The sequence below is a fragment of the Erithacus rubecula genome (genome assembly GCF_903797595.1).
Source record: "Erithacus rubecula genome assembly, chromosome: 3".
Taxonomy (NCBI): domain Eukaryota; kingdom Metazoa; phylum Chordata; class Aves; order Passeriformes; family Muscicapidae; genus Erithacus; species Erithacus rubecula.
In genome coordinates this window covers 32,874,958-32,892,395 of record NC_136689.1, presented here as the reverse complement: position 1 = coordinate 32,892,395, position 17,438 = coordinate 32,874,958, and the positions used below count along the sequence as shown (strand labels likewise).

General features: G+C 36.4%; 2 protein-coding genes across 5 annotated transcripts in view; one reads left to right on the top strand and one right to left on the bottom strand.

Moving 5' to 3' along the window:
- Positions 1 to 17,438, top strand: part of PHF14 (PHD finger protein 14) — a 161,669-nt gene that overhangs the window by 142,643 nt on the left and 1,588 nt on the right. The gene's annotated exons all lie outside the window — the stretch shown is intronic.
- The window catches only part of VWDE (von Willebrand factor D and EGF domains), a 458,699-nt gene continuing 453,542 nt past the window's right edge, over positions 12,282 to 17,438 (bottom strand). The window contains exon 32 of the mRNA XM_079301593.1: positions 12,282 to 12,292. The gene's annotated coding sequence lies outside the window, so the exon portion shown is untranslated. The remainder of the gene's footprint in view (positions 12,293 to 17,438) is intronic.

Below are 17,438 nucleotides of genomic sequence, written 5' to 3'. Positions count from 1 at the left end.
GGACAGGCATTTTGTTGTTAATTGACTCTTCTCATCCTTTCCTGCCGTGGGTTATGAAATCATATGCCCTAAGGAAATGAAATTCAATTATGCATTTAATATTTTTGGATTAGTGGGGCACATGCATCTGGCATGGTGGAAGCAGAATGATTTTATGTATAGAAGTTAGTTAGAAAAATTATCTCAGTTGATATAAATATGATCACAACCTGCTGTGCTACTGAGAAAACCTCTTACACTTGAGACAAAAGCTACTATCACTGTTAGAATCTGTTGCATTAAGAGTATGGAAATCTGGCAGAAAATGAACACCCTTGCTTTCCAGCTAGTCCTCAGTGATCAGAGGGGCTGGGTTTGGCACATTTAGTAGAAATCCCTTTGCTGTGTCCCACAGCATATGTCATGGCTATAGGCCTCATTCATATGGAATCTAAAATTTTTTCTGAGTGATAAAACATTAATATGATGAGAGTTCTAAAATACTTTAATATCTGGCTTCTGAAAGTGATAACAAAAATAGGTCACTGTGTCCACATGGGTGGTGGTTGTCTGGATGAAACATAGTCTCAGAATCCATTTTACTTCTTTAGAGAGAGATAGACTGGTGCCTGTTTCAGTTTCTTCACTTGAATACTCTACAATATAATATTAGAGGAAAAATTAGGGTTTAGAATCTTAAAAAAGCAAAACAACTGCTAGAAATTTCCTTTCTAGGGAAATCTACTCTGTCCCCCAACTTTAGCATACCTGTAAGTGGAAAACTGTTGTGTCTGCCTTATTCTTGTACCAAGAGAATATGTTCTTTTAAGGACGTAGATGAAGAACAGCAACAAAGGAAGGAAGAAGAGCTTGTAGCTAAAGGAAATGATAGTAAGATTTTAAATGTCATCCTAAGGATCTTCGGGAATTTTCCTGGGTCAAAGATGGTAATTCTGTGAAGTAGGCTGTGAAAGCTAGAAGGAAACAAACCTAAAGATGTGAAACATACACCTAAGTATGAAGTTCTACACATACTAAGAAAGCACTGGGAGGAAAGTGGAGAAACATTGAAACGTTATTTTCATTAGTTTTTGTCTAGTTACCAGCTCTAAACAACTAATTGGGTATGGAGAAAATTCCCTTTTATTCTCTGTATCAGTGGATAAGACCTTGAAAATGAAAAACATATGTTAGAGACATTACCCGAGGAGTGGAGGAGGGCTGTGTTGCATTTAATGAACTATTCAGACAATATAAAAATCTTAGCTATCACCTCAGTTACTCAGAACATCAACAGGAAAAAGAATCACAGATACAGTCTTTATTTTTACATTGGCCAGGAATGCAAATCCTTTTCATTAAGCAAAAAGGCTGGCTTGTTACTGAGACCCAAAGTAGGAAAAATTCATTTCAAATCATGCTGGAAAGAATATTGCCAGGGAAAGTATTTTCTGGGGTTTTGGGTATTCTTCCTCCTTCCTGCACATTTGTTTTTTCTTCTACCAGCCTAACTCTGGAATATCCTTTATAGACAAAACCTTATACTTTGTGAAAAATTACAGAAATCATTAAGGAACAAATATGCCTTTCTGTGAAGAAGAGTGTAAAACTGACAAATTTGAAAGAAACTACATTAAGAAAATATTTGCTTCCCAAATGGTAGAAGTTTCTAATGTGGTTATACATCATTTTCTTTCTCATTCTTCTGCTCAAGACATGTTAAAGACATACACCTCTATGAGTACATAACTTGTTTGGCTAAGATAAAAAGGTACGTGGCACTGTTGGGTTGGGAATATTTTATGGTATGCTTCCATCACGTTTAAGTTTTTTAAGACTTTGGGTTTTTTACTTTTTATTTAAATCCCTGGTTAATCAAAGTCTGACATCATATTCACAAACAATGAGCAGCAACCTTGTGTTTCCTTTGAGGCATGAATGGATCCAGGCCTTCTACCAGGAGAACATGGGAATGCTGATTTTCTGACCCGGACACATACATGGCAAGCTGCTGGCATCTGAAAGTGTCTCTCCTTTTCAGGAAAAGAATCTGTTCAAGAAATAAAAGACAAAAGTATCAATGTTCATTGTCTAGGAAATTACTACTTTCTGTGATGGTAAACTCTGAATAAAGTTTTTCTGAATGGTCTCCTGTCTGCTGTAGGGTGACTTTAAGGTACATATGGTGCTTTCACCTGAGAGGAGACATTACCTAATGACAAAGCTCTTGCTGAATAGGGGGGGTTTATACTCTCACGGGCTGCACCAGCAAAAGTACCTAATGCTGTAATAACCTGCAAATCTGAGCTACTCAACTTGGGATGAGTGTTGCAATCAATTATTGTAGCTTTCAGTAGAGTGACTGTTCTGTTCTTGTCAGACTTGGCCTCTTACCTGCCTTGTTGAGTCATGTCTTGATGTGTGAGAATTATTTCCAGTCATAGCTAGTGCAGAATGCTGGTTTGTATAAAGCCATCTGTGTGTTAAACATCTCAGTTAATGAGAAATGTGCTGTGTGGGATTGGATTACCACCTGGATTAGATTTCTAATGCAATAAATTTCCAGGCATCCTCTTCCAGTATTTTCACAACACTTCAGTCTATATTATGGTGGAAATTGGATTAAAAGGACAAAGCATGAAGTCATTTGCTGAAGCAAACAGGGTGTTAGTGCCAAATTTTGTATAAAAGGATGCTGCTGAAAGGACCGCATGTCTCTCTTCTAATCCACAGAGAATCCCCTGCCTCTGAGTTTAAGAACTTCATTTCCAAATACAAAGCACAAGGGGTACATAAATCTCTGTTAAACAGTTCATTTTGTGCATTCATCTCTTGTTTGTTTATGGTATTAAGAATGTTGTTTTTGGTCTGGAACAATCCCATTCATGTGGAAATCACTTTGTAAATTTAAATACTGTATTAGTGACAGTTCTGTTCAGAGAAAATATTTTAGTGTGTTGGGCAAGCATCAGTTGTGATCCTCCTGTAATTCAAGTTTGAAATATATGAAAGAAAATTCTGCCTTTGATTTTTCTCAATGAAATAAAGATTTGCAAGAGAAAAAATTGGTTATATGTAGAGACAATGCTCACCATATCTGAAAATGTGATGTTGCTTGGGCAAATGAATGATTGCTGTTCTTGGATGAAAGGAATATTGTGTGTGAAACTTCCACTGTCCATTGCATGGACAGTAAAGTTTGAATTCTAGGCACAAGATGGGACATAAATGACACTTTTTAAAAATCCAAAACCAGAAGATAAATATCCAAAAGTTTCTACACCTGAAGATGTAATTCTTCATCACAGTCTTAACTTGAAATGATGCAAGGTGGCCTAAAAATGAAAGTAAATTCTATAGAAACACTTAACTCTAGATAACCAGTTTTCAGAGAGACAATGGACCACCACTTAGATTTCAATAGGATGTGGTCTTCCTTGGAAAGCAGGTGCTTCCCCTTCTGAGAAGGACAAATAGACACAGCAGTTTCATTTGGTCCCACTGGATGATGTACTAGCATGGCTTGGTAGTTACTTCCTTATTACATTATATTTTAAAAATTGTCTCCATTCTCTATTCATCGTTCCGAACCAGACACCTTTTTTATACATTGCTTTCTGATTGCTCTCAAGGCATCTTTCCAATTAAATAATTTCCTGACAAAAAACAAGTTTGTAACAAGTAAAACGTTTTTCGTATACTTTATAGGTTACTGCATATTATAAAATGTCATTTATCACAAAATTCCTGCTATTAGTGGTTGCTTACTTTTTCTAGACACAAAAAATAAGCATCAGAACTTTAAACCACACAATTTCTTGCAGTAACTACACTCATTTTATCTCTTCTTTTCTGGCTTAAAAAAGAATGGCTGATGTTCTGTGCTAGAAAAGTTAATGCTTTTAAAGTCTTCTGTACTCACTGAATGTAATAACAATGACAGCACTTAGCACTTAAATAAATCTTTTCATGCATAGAGCTCCATCCTAACATTGAAAGTATTATTATTCACATTTTACAGATAAGTTCTTTAGCATTCTAGCAGTGAGTTCAATTTCCACACCCTCCAGGCCAAGTGAGTATTATAGCATGGGTGCAAATGTCAGAGATTTCAGCTGAGAAATTCCTCATCTGAGTCTCTGACCTTGCTTTACTATCAACACATGCTTTAGCTTTATGCTGGTTTCTGTTAGTGACCCTTCTTTAGATTAGAAGACCTGTTAAGTGACACTTCTCCATTTCTTCTTCTTCTTCACTGACATTTTCCAGAAATTCAGAGGTTTCCTCAGCTTTTCCTACACAGGGAGTTATCCCCTTGACCTCAACTCAGAAAAACACCTCTACAGACTAACAAAGCCTCAGTACTGTTTTGATAAAACATCTGCAATAACTGTCTGATTTTCTGTCTGTACAATCAGTTTATTTGTTTTATATGAAAATAAAAAACTATTTCTATTTGAAATAGTTTTATATACATTTTGATTATAGCCACTTTTTAATCATTCTTAATTTTTTAGCCATACTTGGAATTAAAATGTGATTAATATACGTGGCCATTGTCTTGACCTGCTTAGTTTCCCTGATGTTTTACTTCTTGGTCTTCTTTTGTTTATTTTGTTGTTTGTTTTTTTTTTTTTAATAAATGACTTTGGACTCTACATGATCAAACTCTCCAGATGTCTTTATATAGCATATGGTATATGATATGACTTAGCCAGTTTTGGATTATTTATTAATATTATAGATAAATAAATATTGTATCTATGTTTTATAATTTATTATTTTGAACAGCAAAATCTTTGAAGGAGACCTAGAGAGCATTCTATATCTAGGTCTTAAAAAGCATCATTTGGTGGAATTTTCAGTGGACAGGGGAAGCTAACAGATTTTTTCATTATTTGCTCTTTTGAGAACTTACCTCCTGAAAGGTTTCATTGAGTGCAAATGAATTAAAAATATCTAAGTCCAATTCAAGCAACAAGTAATTAATGCTACTAACTTTCACTGATATTAGGAGAGCACTGACAAAGGGAAACTTCAGTTAATGCAGGAAAAGTAAGATCTTTGATTTGTTGACTGCCAAATTAGATGGTGTTTGCTGTAGTTTCTTCACAGTCTTATATATAGTTAATAATCATATTAAAAATTACATTGTCAGAGTAAGTAGTAAAGTTAACTTTTTCCTGTAAGTCTAAATGCTGATTTAAATGGCAATACTACAGACTTCTGTGTTTCTTGATTTGTTGGTCATCCAAGTTACTTGTAGAGGACTGGAAGCAGCAAAATGGGTTTTGAATCTTAGGTGGTATTTCCCAAAGAAGAATATGAGGCCTGTTTTTTCTACATAACCTTTTTTAAATATACTAGATGTTCAGTTTTGTGAGTAAAGGAGACATGGTAAGTTTACCTTAAATCATCAGTAAGTTTATAATTTTATCTTAAATAATCAGTAAACAGAAAATAAGGAAATAGCTACTGGCTGTTACTTCTTAGAATAATGGTATCCAATTCCTGGAGCTCCTGTATATGCAGAAAGAGAAAAGCCAGTGAATGAAACCAAATAGATTACAACTAAGTACAATGAATGAAGAAGAAGCTTTTACTTTATGTTGTTAGATAACATGGACAGGTACAAGAGCAGCTGTTGAGCAAGAGCAGAGAGCAGCAAGTATCAAACATCACCAAGGTGTCTTAGCTGACCCTCAGTAAGGTGACAGAAACTCTGTGGAGACAGTTGAGTGGCAGCACTAAGATTTCAGGAAAACATAGAGGTCTAATAATAGTTCAACTTCCTCTTAAATACTCATAGTTAAAATGCCCTGCCGGATTCAGGATTGTTTAAACTCAGCATCCATTGCAGAGAAGTGTTGTTCTACAGTGTAGCTCATACCCAGCAATGGTGGTGTTCAGATGAGCTGGATGTATACGTGTTTGCAAGTTGTGCCCCTTAATGGAAAAGAATATTATGTCTTGGAAACACTGATGTAATGGGAGACAAAAAGCCTTCTGAGGCACAGAGTTTAGTGAGCTTCAAAGGGAGTTTCAATCCATGATATTAAGTGACTTCAGAGTGCTAAGGAAAAAGTACATAAACAATTTATAATGTAAGCTCTGTAATGAGCTCTTCTGTCATAAATATGCAAAACACTAATTAGTTATAGCCAAATTTCCCTAGTTTTAAGAATCTTTTAAAATATAGCTTTTCAGTAATTGAATCACATCAAAGTAGTTTTTGTCCCACTCTTCTAAGAACGTTATGTGTCATTTGTTGAAGGGTAGGCAGAGATGGGAAGCAAGCTGTTGACAAACCAAAAGATGACTTTGATGTGGTTTAGTGAAACAGTGACTTACAAATTTATCAGAAAGAAATGCACAACGAACATGTAAGAAGCCCTGTTTGCAGTGACTACCAGTACCCAGATGTCTGTCGATTAGTTTGATTCTAATTTTCTGAAAGGCAACTATTTTTTTTTCCCCACAAAGTGTATAAATATTGTTAGATAGAAGGCTTTGGAAGTATTTTAGAGCATATTTGAAGGCAGATACTGCTTTTACAGGTCATGTTTTTTGGAAAGTTCCTTTTGATGATACTTGAAACATTAAATGGTTGGACATCACATTATTTGTAGTTGAAAGAATTTAGTTTCATTCTGACTTCAAAAAATTACAGTGAAGCAACATCACTGTCATGACAAATTACCAAAACATTCCTCAGTATACCCACTGAATTAAATAACATTTGGCTTTCAATCCTCACCTGGAAATGCAAAGAGGAATGGAGTTTGAGGAGATCAACTGTTAAATCTGATACATTCCTTTTTTTTTTTTTTTTTTTTTTTTTAAATTTAGAAACTGATTATCCTGAAACTGTTAAAACCTTGATATATTAAGTTTACAATTTTGATTCCAAATTGACTATGTGTTTATTACCAGTGCACTCTTGATTCTTCTATGGCAACTGATTTAAACTATTGCATGAAACAGGACTTTTCAGGCATGATTACAGGCTCAGATCAGGATACTTCAAATAGAGCAATAAAGTCAAAATATAAAACCAATTCTATAACACTTCCTTTGCCATCAAACCAACTCATGTCCAACCTTTACAACCTTTAAAGCCATAGATATCTTGTCTTGTTAGGTTTCAAGTCCATAGCCAAATGGGTGAAGGGAATCATTCTATGATTCTGTATAGTCAAAAGTATGTTTGTACATCTTGGAAAACAATGATTTTGACTTCTGAGTAGGTCTGCAATACTTGTATTCATTTAGACTAAATGACTGCAACAGTAGGAAAAGAGTAGATTTTCCATGAGAGATGGAAGGTACTGCTAACACTAGATTTGGTCCTAAAATGTTCTTTTGGGAATTTTATTTAATTGAAGTTGTTGAAATTATTGAAGTGTTTGCTTAGTTGTAGTTGTTGAATTCTTAGTTTCAATATCAGTATGTGTTTGAGACACCTGCTGAAAGAAATTTTGGGGGGGGGTTGGTTTTTTTCGGTTTTCTTTTAAGCAAAAGTATTTTTAGTCTTCAGTTGCTTTAGCAGTAGCACAGTTTCTGTTTGCTCTCACAGTCTAGCCTTCATCTGTTTCTGCAGCTTCATTAATTTCTATCTGTTTTGTTGGCAACTTCTTGGATTGTGACTAAATATGGAGTTCAGTATTACAGCAAATATAAAGTAATTTCTACAACATTTACTTATATCACATTTTGGAAAATAAATGGCAAAATGAAGGCAATATCATCATATTAACTCCATTGAAAGTTCCAGCTTTTATGCCTTGAACCTGAACAGAATTTCATGGCAGTACACAGGTGAAATGTGCCGATGAAATAAGAAGGAAAAAGTTTTCTAAATTCTTATCTGTCACATTATAACAATATTGTCATGAATTCCCAAGTTAATAAATTTATAATACTGCAGTAGGTTTTTCCAATTAAATGTGCATTTTCTGTTGTCATAAGGAAGGAAAAAACTTTAATTATACTTTTTACAGTAATTTAATTAAGCATTTCCTGTAAGTTCATTTCAGTATCTATCATGGCTCACTAAAGTTGAAATTCAGTATAGAAGGGTAGATTAATTGCACTTTGTCTTTGATGAAATAAGAATACTAAATATGCAGAGTCATGAAATTTAATTGTGTTCCTCAATTGCTTATTCAATGCTTTGGAAACCTGAATCAAGAAATACAGAAGAAGAGGGCCAAAGGTTGTTAAATGTAGCGAGTAACACAGATTCTGAACTTTACTTAATGAACCGAATGTTTATTACTATGAAATAAATGCACCATTTAAAGAATTATGGTGGAAATATAAAACATTAAAACTCTAATTAATTTTGGTCAGAAGCATGCAACACACGTATTTTCCCTAAAACATTTTTATTAGGGTCTATATTTTCTCTGTTATTGAGATTAATTTATTCCTTTCATATGGTAGGGCTGTCTTTTGCTGTTATAAACATATCCTTCAGTGATGTTTACAGTGATATCTTTCAGCTGCCATCAACTTTGGGCAGTGTGTCTTGACAGTAGCTTCCAGAAGCATTTTTGTATAACTCAGTTGTTTTATTTAAGTATGTTAATACTTTTCCATTTAGTATTTTGAATCATTTTTGAAGCAAAGGATGTTCAGACCTCTTGATAAATGCTGTAGATATATATAGATTATATTAGATTGTATTTCATGAACTTACTTGAGGAAGCAGATAGAGCACAAAACAGTCTTCAACTGTCATTTAGTACCTACCAAGATACATGTACAGCCTAACAATTGAGCTCTTAAAAATTAAACTTGTGCTTCTTAGTTGTTTTTTTTCCTTTTAATAGTACTAAGAAATAGAGGTATTAATTCCTTATTGTTGGCTGAAGCACCTTCTGCTCTCATGTAATTATAATAAGAAGAAGCCATTTTATTTCTTAGTATAAATACAAACATGAATAAAGCTTGTTTCTTATAATTTAGTAAATGTATAGTGTAAATTATAGCCATAAATATTATAGTAAGTGTATAGTGACAGTATAGCCATAAATATTTAAAATTATTTTCATTATAATATATATTTCTAGGCTATGAAATATTATTCTGTAGTAGTAGTACCAGTATATATAAAGTAGAACTTTATATTTTAAAATTACAATTCATAAAAATAATTGTTATCTTGCTACATACGTAGAAAATGCTTTTGTGGTTTCCATGTATGTTTTTATGTATGCACAGATGAAATTATTACAATTGAAGGACAAATTTGCCTTCGAAATTATCTTATTCCTGAAGGTGTCAGATTTGAAAAATAGAGTGCCCTCTCAAGTTGGAGTGGAAATTAAGAAGACTTGTCCCATGTGGGCACAGTTCAGTCCTGTTAAAGCTGCTTTTCATCTTTCTTAGTTGATGCTGCAGGCTTGTCATATCTAAGCATTTATAGGTGCAGTCGAATGTTCATACAACTGAACCTTTGGAGACTCAAATTTGGAGACTTAAAGAGGAAATATTTTCTTCTACTTTCTTCAAGGAGAAGCAGCTGAACTTGTAAAACAGTGGTTGGGTTTCAAGCACCACCTGGCCTGAAGAGGATCCCAACTGTAGTGGCAGTCAGCCAAAGGGACCACTCAGTGAAATGGTTGCCTCCTAAAAAGGAGAGGAACAGATGGAAGATTTGAAATCTGGCATGAAGTTCCACTTCTGTACTAAGCATTAAATGAAATTTGACTGTAAGGGCTCTTCAATGGCACATTTATCTGTATAATCAGAATTAGCAACAAGGAAATAGAAAATACAGAACACTGACAAACATTTCAAAAAGACTTTTAAGTTCTTGTAATAGTGTGAGTTAAAGGAAAGAGTTTGTGATAAACATGCAGCTGCTTGTAACTTCTTAAAGAGGAGCTTTAGTGTAAAAGTAGTTCTGCTGGTCTTGCATTGCCACCTAGAGCTCAGCAGTTTGTACTGCTTGGTAAAGAAACATTGCAGCATTGCTCTTTTCACTGTGCAGGGCTGCTTCCTGTTAATTGATGTCATGTTTGCTTACATTGTAATGGTTAGTCCCTTCATAGCCTCCCTTTTATAGCTTTCCAGGTCAGCAGAGATTCTGCTGTAGGACTTTGGTGGGCTTTCACAGTAAGAATTAATGGCAATGTGCATTAAAAGGTACAACTGTCAGATATCCAGTGGTCCCAAAGGGATGGCTGCTTTAGAATTCTTCATGAAGCAAATGTCAGACTTGTCAAGACTGTCAGTATGAAAATGATCCATGTAGCGAGGGTCTCCTTTTCTTAGGAAACAAACAGCTGCCTTATCACTGCAGAGCTGTGGTGACAGAAAACTGTCATTTATCAGAAGAAATTTATATTTGCTTCTAAAATCCATTGGTACAAAACTGTTCCATTTGTATTCTGGTTTTGCACCACTTTTCATTACAAGGTTAATACTATTAAAGAGGATAGCATAGGCATTCAATTTAAAATAAGTTTTGAACTCTACTACTAGATGTTTTCCTTTTGGTGATTTATTTAACAGAGAGACTATCTTAGTTCCCAGTTTTTCCCTCACACTCCATCCCTGTACTCCTCCTTTTCCTCTCTTTCTTGTTCCCATATTCTGTCCTGCACTCCTCCTTTTCCTCTCCTTCTCTTTCCCTCATTACATCTGGCACTCCTCCTTTTCATCTCTTTCTCCTTCCCTCGGTCCTTCCTGCACTACTCCTTCTCTCTCTTTCTCATTCTTATGTTCCTTACTGCATTCCTCCTTTTCCTCTCTTTCTCATTCCCTCGTTCCATCATGCACTCCTCCTTTTTTTTCTCTTTCTCGTTCCCTCCTTCTTTTTTTGCACTCCTTCTTTTTTTCTCTTTCTCCTTCCCTCATTCTTTTTTGCACTTCTCATTTTTTTCTCTTTATTGTTCCCTCATTCATTTTTGCACTCCTCCTTTTTTTCTCTTTCTCATTCCCTCGATATTTTTTGCCCTCAGGCTTTTTATTTCTCTTTCCAGTTCCCTCATTCTTTTTTGCACTCCTCCTTTTTTTTTCTCTTTCTCTTTCTTTCGTTCTTTCTTGCACTCCACTATTTGTTCCTCTTTCTTGTTCCCACGTTTTTTTTTTGCAATCCTGTTTTTTTTTTCTTTTTTGTTCACTCATTCTTTTTTGAACTCCTCCTTTTCATCTCTTTCTCATTCCCTCATTCCATTCTGCACTCCTCTTTTTTAAGCCTTTCTTGTTCCCTCGTTCCTTTTTACACTCCTTTTTTTTTCTTTCTCGTTCCCTCATTCTCTTCGCACTCCCCATTTGTCCTAATTTCTAAGTTTTTTCTTTCCTTTTTTGCATTTGTCTTTTTTTTGTCCTTCTCATCCCTTGTTCTTTTCTGCACTCCTCCTTTCCCTCTTTCTCCTTCTCTAGTTACTTCCTGCACTACTTGTTTTCCTGACGTTCTCATTCCCTCGTTCCTTCTAGTACTACTCCTTTTTTTAACTTTTTTGTTCCCTCGTTCTCTTTTGCAATCCTGCTTTTGTATTTCTCATTCCCTAGCTCCTTCCTGCACTCGCCCATTTTATGTCTTTCTCATTCCCTCGGTTTTTTCAGAACTCCTCCTTTTTTTTTCTCTTTCTCATTCCCTCGTTCTTTTTTTCACTCCTCCTTTTTTGGCCTTTCTCATTCCCTCGTTCCTTTTTGCACTCCTCCTCTTTTTTTCTTTTTCTCATTCCCTCATTCTTTTTTGTACTTCTCCTTTTTCTGGCCTTTCTCATTCCCTTTTTTCTTTTTTGATCTTCTCTTTTTGTTTTTCTCATTCTTTTGGTTTTTTTTGCACTGCTCCTTATTTTTTCTTTCTGGTTCCCTCGTTCTTTTTTGCACTCCTTCTTTCCCTCTCTTTCTCCTTCAATCATTCTTCCTGCTCTCCTCCTTTTTTTGCCTTTCTCATTCCCTGTTCTTTTTTGAAGTACCCCTTACTTTGTCTTTTTGTTCCCTTGTTCTTTCTAAAACTATATTTTTTCTTCCTCTGTCCTTCATTCTTTCTTGCACACCTCTTTTTCCTCTCTTGCTCGTTCCCTCGTTCTTTTTTGCACTCTTCCTTTTTTTGCTCTCTTTCTGCTTTCCTCATCCTTTCCTGCTCTCCTTATTTTCTTCTCTGTCTCGATCCCTCGTTCTTTTTTACACTCCTTTTTCTTTTTCCCATTTTGTCTTTTTTTCCTGCACACCTCCTTTTCCTATCTTTCTTCTTATCTCGTTCTTTTGATACTTCCCTTTTCCACTCTTTCTCATTCCCTGGTTCCATCCTACACTCCTCCTTTCCCTCTTTTTCTCATTCTGCCCTTCCTTCCTGAACTCCACCTTTTTTTCCCTTTCTCATTACCTCGTTCTTTTTCTACTTCTATTTTTCCTCTCTTTCTTGTTCTGTCATTCCTTTATGCACTCCTCCTTTTCATCACTTTCTCCTTCTCTCCATCTTTTCGCACTCCTCATTTTTTTCTTTCTCTTTCCCTCCTTCCATCCTGCACTCCTCCTTTTTTTTCCTATTTCTCGTTCCCTTTTTTTTTGCACTCCTCCTTTTTTTCTTTCTCGTTCCCTCGTTCCTTATTGCAATCCTCCTTTTTTTCTCTTTCTCCTTCCCTCGTTCTTTTTTGCACTCCTCCTTTTATTCTCTTTCTCGTTCCCTTGTTCTTTTTTGCACTCCTTTTTTTCTTCTCTTTCTCGTTCCCTCGTTCTTTTTTGCACTCCTCCTTTTCTCGCCTTTCTCGTTCCCAAATTTATTGTTTTTTGCAATCCATTTTTTCTTTCTCGTTCCCTCGTTCAATCCTGCACTCCTCCTTTTTTTTTCTTTCTCATTCCCCCATTCTTTTTTTAACTCCTCCTTTTTTTTCCTCTTTCTCGTTCCCTAGTTTTTTGCACTCCTCCTTTTTTAAACTTTCTCGTTCCCTATGTTGTTTTTTTTTTTTTTACACTCCTCCTTTTTTTCTCTTTCTCATTCCCTCGTTCCATTCTGCACAACTCCTTTTTTGGCCTTTCTTGTTCCCTCATTCTTATTTGCACTCCTCCTGTTGTTTTTTTTTTTCCTCGTTCCCTCATTCTTTTTTAGCATTCCTCCTTTTTTTTCCTCTTTCTCGCTCCGTCGATATATTTTGCACTCCTTTTTTTCTTCTCTTTCTTATTCCCTCGTTCCATCCTGCACTCTTCTTTTTTTGACCCTTCTCGTTCCCTCTTTCTTTTTTGATCTACTCTTTTTTTTCTCATTCTTTCAGGTTTTTTTGCACTCCTCCTTATTTTTTCTTTCTTCTTCCCTCGTTTTTTTTTGCGCTCCTCCTTTCTTTCTCTTCCTCCTTTGATCGTTCCTTCCTGCACTCCTCCTTTTTTTGCCTTTCTCATTCCCTGTTCCTTTTTTTGTTCCCTTGTTCTTTCTAAAACTATATTTTTTCTTCCTCTGTCCTTCATTCTTTCTTGCACTCCTCTTTTTCCTCTCTTTCTCGTTCCCTCGGTTTTTTTGCATTCTTCTTTTTTTTTCTCTCTTTCTCCTTTCCTTATCCTTTCCTTCTCTCCTTATTTTCCTCTCTGTCTCGATCCCTCGTTCTTTTTTACACTCCTTTTTCTTTGTCCCATTTTGTCTTTCTTTCCTGCACTCCTCCTTTTCCTATCTTTCTTCTTCCTCGTTCTTTTCGTACTTCTCTTTTTCCATTGTTTCTTGTTCCCTGGTTCCATTCTGCACTCCTCCTTTCCCTCTTTTTCTCATTCTGCCATTCCTTTTTGAACTCCACCTTTTTTTTGCCTTTCTCATTCCCTCGTTCTTTTTGCATTCCACATATTTTTTTCTTTCTCTTTCCCTCGTTCCATTTGAACACCTCTTTTTTTGACATTCTCATTCCCTCATTCTTTTTTGCACTCCTTTTTTTCTCTTTCTCGTTCCCTCGTTCTTTTTTGCACTACTTTTTTTTTCTCTTTCGCTTTCCCTCGTTCTTATTTGCCCTCCTTCTTTTTTTCCTCTTTCTCGTTCCCTCGTTCTTTTTTGCAGACCTCCTTTTTTTCTCTTTCTCATTCCCTCATTCTTTTTTGCACTCCTCCTTTTTTTCTCTTTCTCGTACCCTCGTTCTTTTTTGCACTTCTCCTTTTTTTTCTTTTTCTCGTTTTCTCGTTCATTTTTGCACTCCTCTTTTTTTTCTCTTTCTCGCTTCCTTGATATATTTTGCACTCCGTTTTTTAATTCTATTTCTTATTCCCTCGTTCCATCCCTCACTCCTCTTGTATTGGCCTTTCTCCTTCCCTCTTTCTTTTTTGATCTCCTATTTTTTTTTCTCGTTCTTTCGGGTTTTTTTTTCCACTGTTTCTCGTTTCCTGGTTCCATCTAGCACTCCTTCTTTCCCTCTTTTTCTCATTCCGCCGTTCCTTCCTGAACTCCACCTCTTTTTGCCTTTCTCATTCCCTCGTTCTTTTCGCATTCCTCATTTTTTTTCTTTCTCTTTCCCTCATTGCACTTTGCACTCCTGTTTTTATCTCTTTCTTGTTCCCTCATTCTTTTTTATACTCCTCTTTTTTTTTCTCTTTTTCATTCCCTCGTTCTTTTTTGCAATCCTCCTTTTTTTCTCTTTCTCGTTTCTTCCTTCCTTCCTGCACTCCTCCTTTTTTGGCCTTTCTCATTCCCTCGTTCTTTTTTGCACTCCTCCTTTTCCTCTCTTTCTCATTCCTTAGATCCTTCTCGCACTCCTCTTTTGCCTCTCTTTCTCATTTCCTCGTTCCTTCCTGCCCTCCTCCTTTTTTTGGCTTTTCTCATTCCCTTGTTGTTTTTTGCACTCCTCCTTTCCCTCTCTTTCTCCTTCAATCATTCCTTCCTGCACTCCTCCTTTTTTTTGCCTTTCTCATTCCTTGTTCTTTTGTGAAGTCTATCTTTTTTGTCTTTTTGTTCCCTTGTTCTTTTTAAAACTATTTTTTTTCTTCCTCTGACCCTCGTTCTTTCTTGCACTCCTCTTTTTCCTCTCTTTCTCATTCCCTCATTTTTTTTGCACTATTCCTTTTTTTGCTCTCTTTCTCGTTACCTCGGTTTTTCCAGCTCTCCTTACTTTCCTCTCTGTCTCGATCCCTTGTTCTTTTTTACACTCCTCTTCTTTTTCTTTTTTTCATTTTTTCTTTCTTTCCTGCACACCTCTTTTTCCTATCTTTCTTCTTCCTTTGTTCTTTTTTCATACTTCTTTTTTTCCACTTTTTCTCATTCCCTGGTTCCATCCTGCACTCCTCCTTTCCCTCTTTCTCTCATTCCGCCGTTCCTTCCTGAACTCCACGTTTTTTTGCCTTTCTCATTCCCTTGTTCTTTTTCTACTTCTATTTTTCCTCTCTTTCTTGTTCTGTCGTTCCTTTATGCACTCCTCCTTTTCATCACTTTTTCCTTCCCTCGTTCTTTTTTACACTCCTCCTTTTTTTTCTCTGTTGTTCCCTCATTCTTTTTTGCACTCCTCCTTTTTTCTCTCTTTCTCATTCCCTCGTTCCTTCATGTACTCCTTCGTTTTTCTCTTTCTCATTCCCTTGTTCTTTTTTGCTAGTTTCGTTTTCCCCTCATTGTTGTTCCCTCTTTTCTTTTTGCACTCCTCCTATTCCCCACTTTCTCATTCCCTCGTTCCTTCCTGCAAACCTTCTTTTCCTCATTTTCTCATTCTCTCTTACATTCCTGCACTCCTCTTTTTTCTCTTTCTTGTTCCTTCGTTTGCTTCTGCACTCTTGCTTTTCCTCCCTTTCTCCTTCCCTCATTTTTTCTACACTTTTCTTTTTTTCTCTTTCTCGTTCCCTCCTTCTTTCCAACACACTTTTTTTTCTCTCGTTCCCGTTCCCTCGTTCTTTGTGCACTTCTCTTTTTCCACTTTTTGTCGTTCCCTCGTTCCATCCAGCCCTCTGCCTTTTCCTCTCTTTCTCGTTCCCTCATTCCTTCCTGCACTCCTCCTTTTTTTGTCATATTCTTTCCCTTGTTCTTTTTTGCACTCGCCCCTTTTCTCTCTTTCTCATTCCCTCGTTCCTTCTCGCACTCCTCTTTTGCCTCTCTTTCTTGTTTCCTCGTTCCTTCCTGCCCTCCTGCTTTTTCTGGCTTTTCTCATTCCCTGGTTCTTTTTTGCACTCCTCCTTTCCCTGTCTTTCTCCTTCAGTCATTCCTTTCTGCACTCTTCCTTTTTTTGCCTTTCTCATTACCTTGTTCTTTTAGCATTCCTCATTTTTTTTTTCTTTCTCTTTCCCTCGTTCCATTTTGCACTCCTCTTTTTTTGACTTTCTCGTTCCCTCGTTCTTTTTTGCACTCCTCCATTTTTCTCTCTTTCTCGTTTTCTTGTTCTTTCATGCACTCCTTCGTTTTTTCTCTTTCTCGTTCCCTCCATCTTTTTTGCACTCCTCCTTTTTTTCTCTTATTCTTGTTCCCTCGTTCTTTCATGCACTCCTTTGTTTTTCTGTCATTCTCATTCCCTCGTTCTTTTTTACACTCCTCCTATTCCCCACTTTCTCATTCCCTTCTTCCTTCCTGCGATCCTTCTTTTTCTCATTTTCTCATTCCCTCGTACCTTCCTGCACTCATCTTTTTTCTCTTTCTTGTTTCTTCGTTCCCTTCTGCCCTCTTGCTTTTCCTCCCTTTCTCCTTCCCTCATTTTTTTCTACACTTTTCTTTTTTTCTCTTTCTCGTTCCCTCCTTCTTTCCAACACTCTTTTTTTTCCTCTCGTTCTCCTTCCCTCCTTCTTTTTGCACTCATCTTTTTGCACTCTTTGTCATTCCCTCGTTCCATCCGGCCCTGCGCCTTTTCCTCTCCTTCTTGTTCCCTCGTTCCTTCCTGCCCTCCTCCTTTTCTTGTCTTTCTCTTTCCCTCGTTCTTTCTTGCACTTCTCCTTTTTTTCTCTTTCTCATTCCCTCGGGTTTTTTTTTGCACTCCTGTTTTTTTGTCTCTTTCTCGTTCTTTCTTTCCATCCTGTACTCCTCCTTTTCTGGCATTTCTCTTTTCCTTGTTTTTTTTTCCACTCCTTTTTTTATTTCTTTTTCTCGTTCCCTCGTTCCATCTTGGACTCGTCCTTTTTTTTCTCTTTCTCGTTCCCTCGTTCTTTTTTCCACTCCTCCTTTTTTTTCTCTTTCTCGTTCCCTCCTTCTTTTTTCCATTCCTCCATTTTTTCTCTTTCTCATTCCCTTGGTTTTTTTTGCACTCCTCCGTTTTTTTTCTTTCTCGTTTTCTCATTCCCTCGTGCACCCCTCCTTTTTTCTCCTTCTCGTTCTTTTTTACCTTCTTGCTCTTCTCTTTTTTTTTTCTGTTTCGCATTTCTTTGATCTTTTTTACACTCTTCATTTTCCTCACTTTTTCTCTCCCTCGTTCTTTTTGACACTACTCAATTGTCTTTCTTGTTTCCTCATTCATTTTTGTGCTCCTCCTTTTCCTCTCTTCCTGGTTCCCTTGTTCCTTCCTGCATTCTTTTTTTTTTGTCTTTCTCATTCCCTCATTCTTTTTTACACTCCTCCTTTTTTT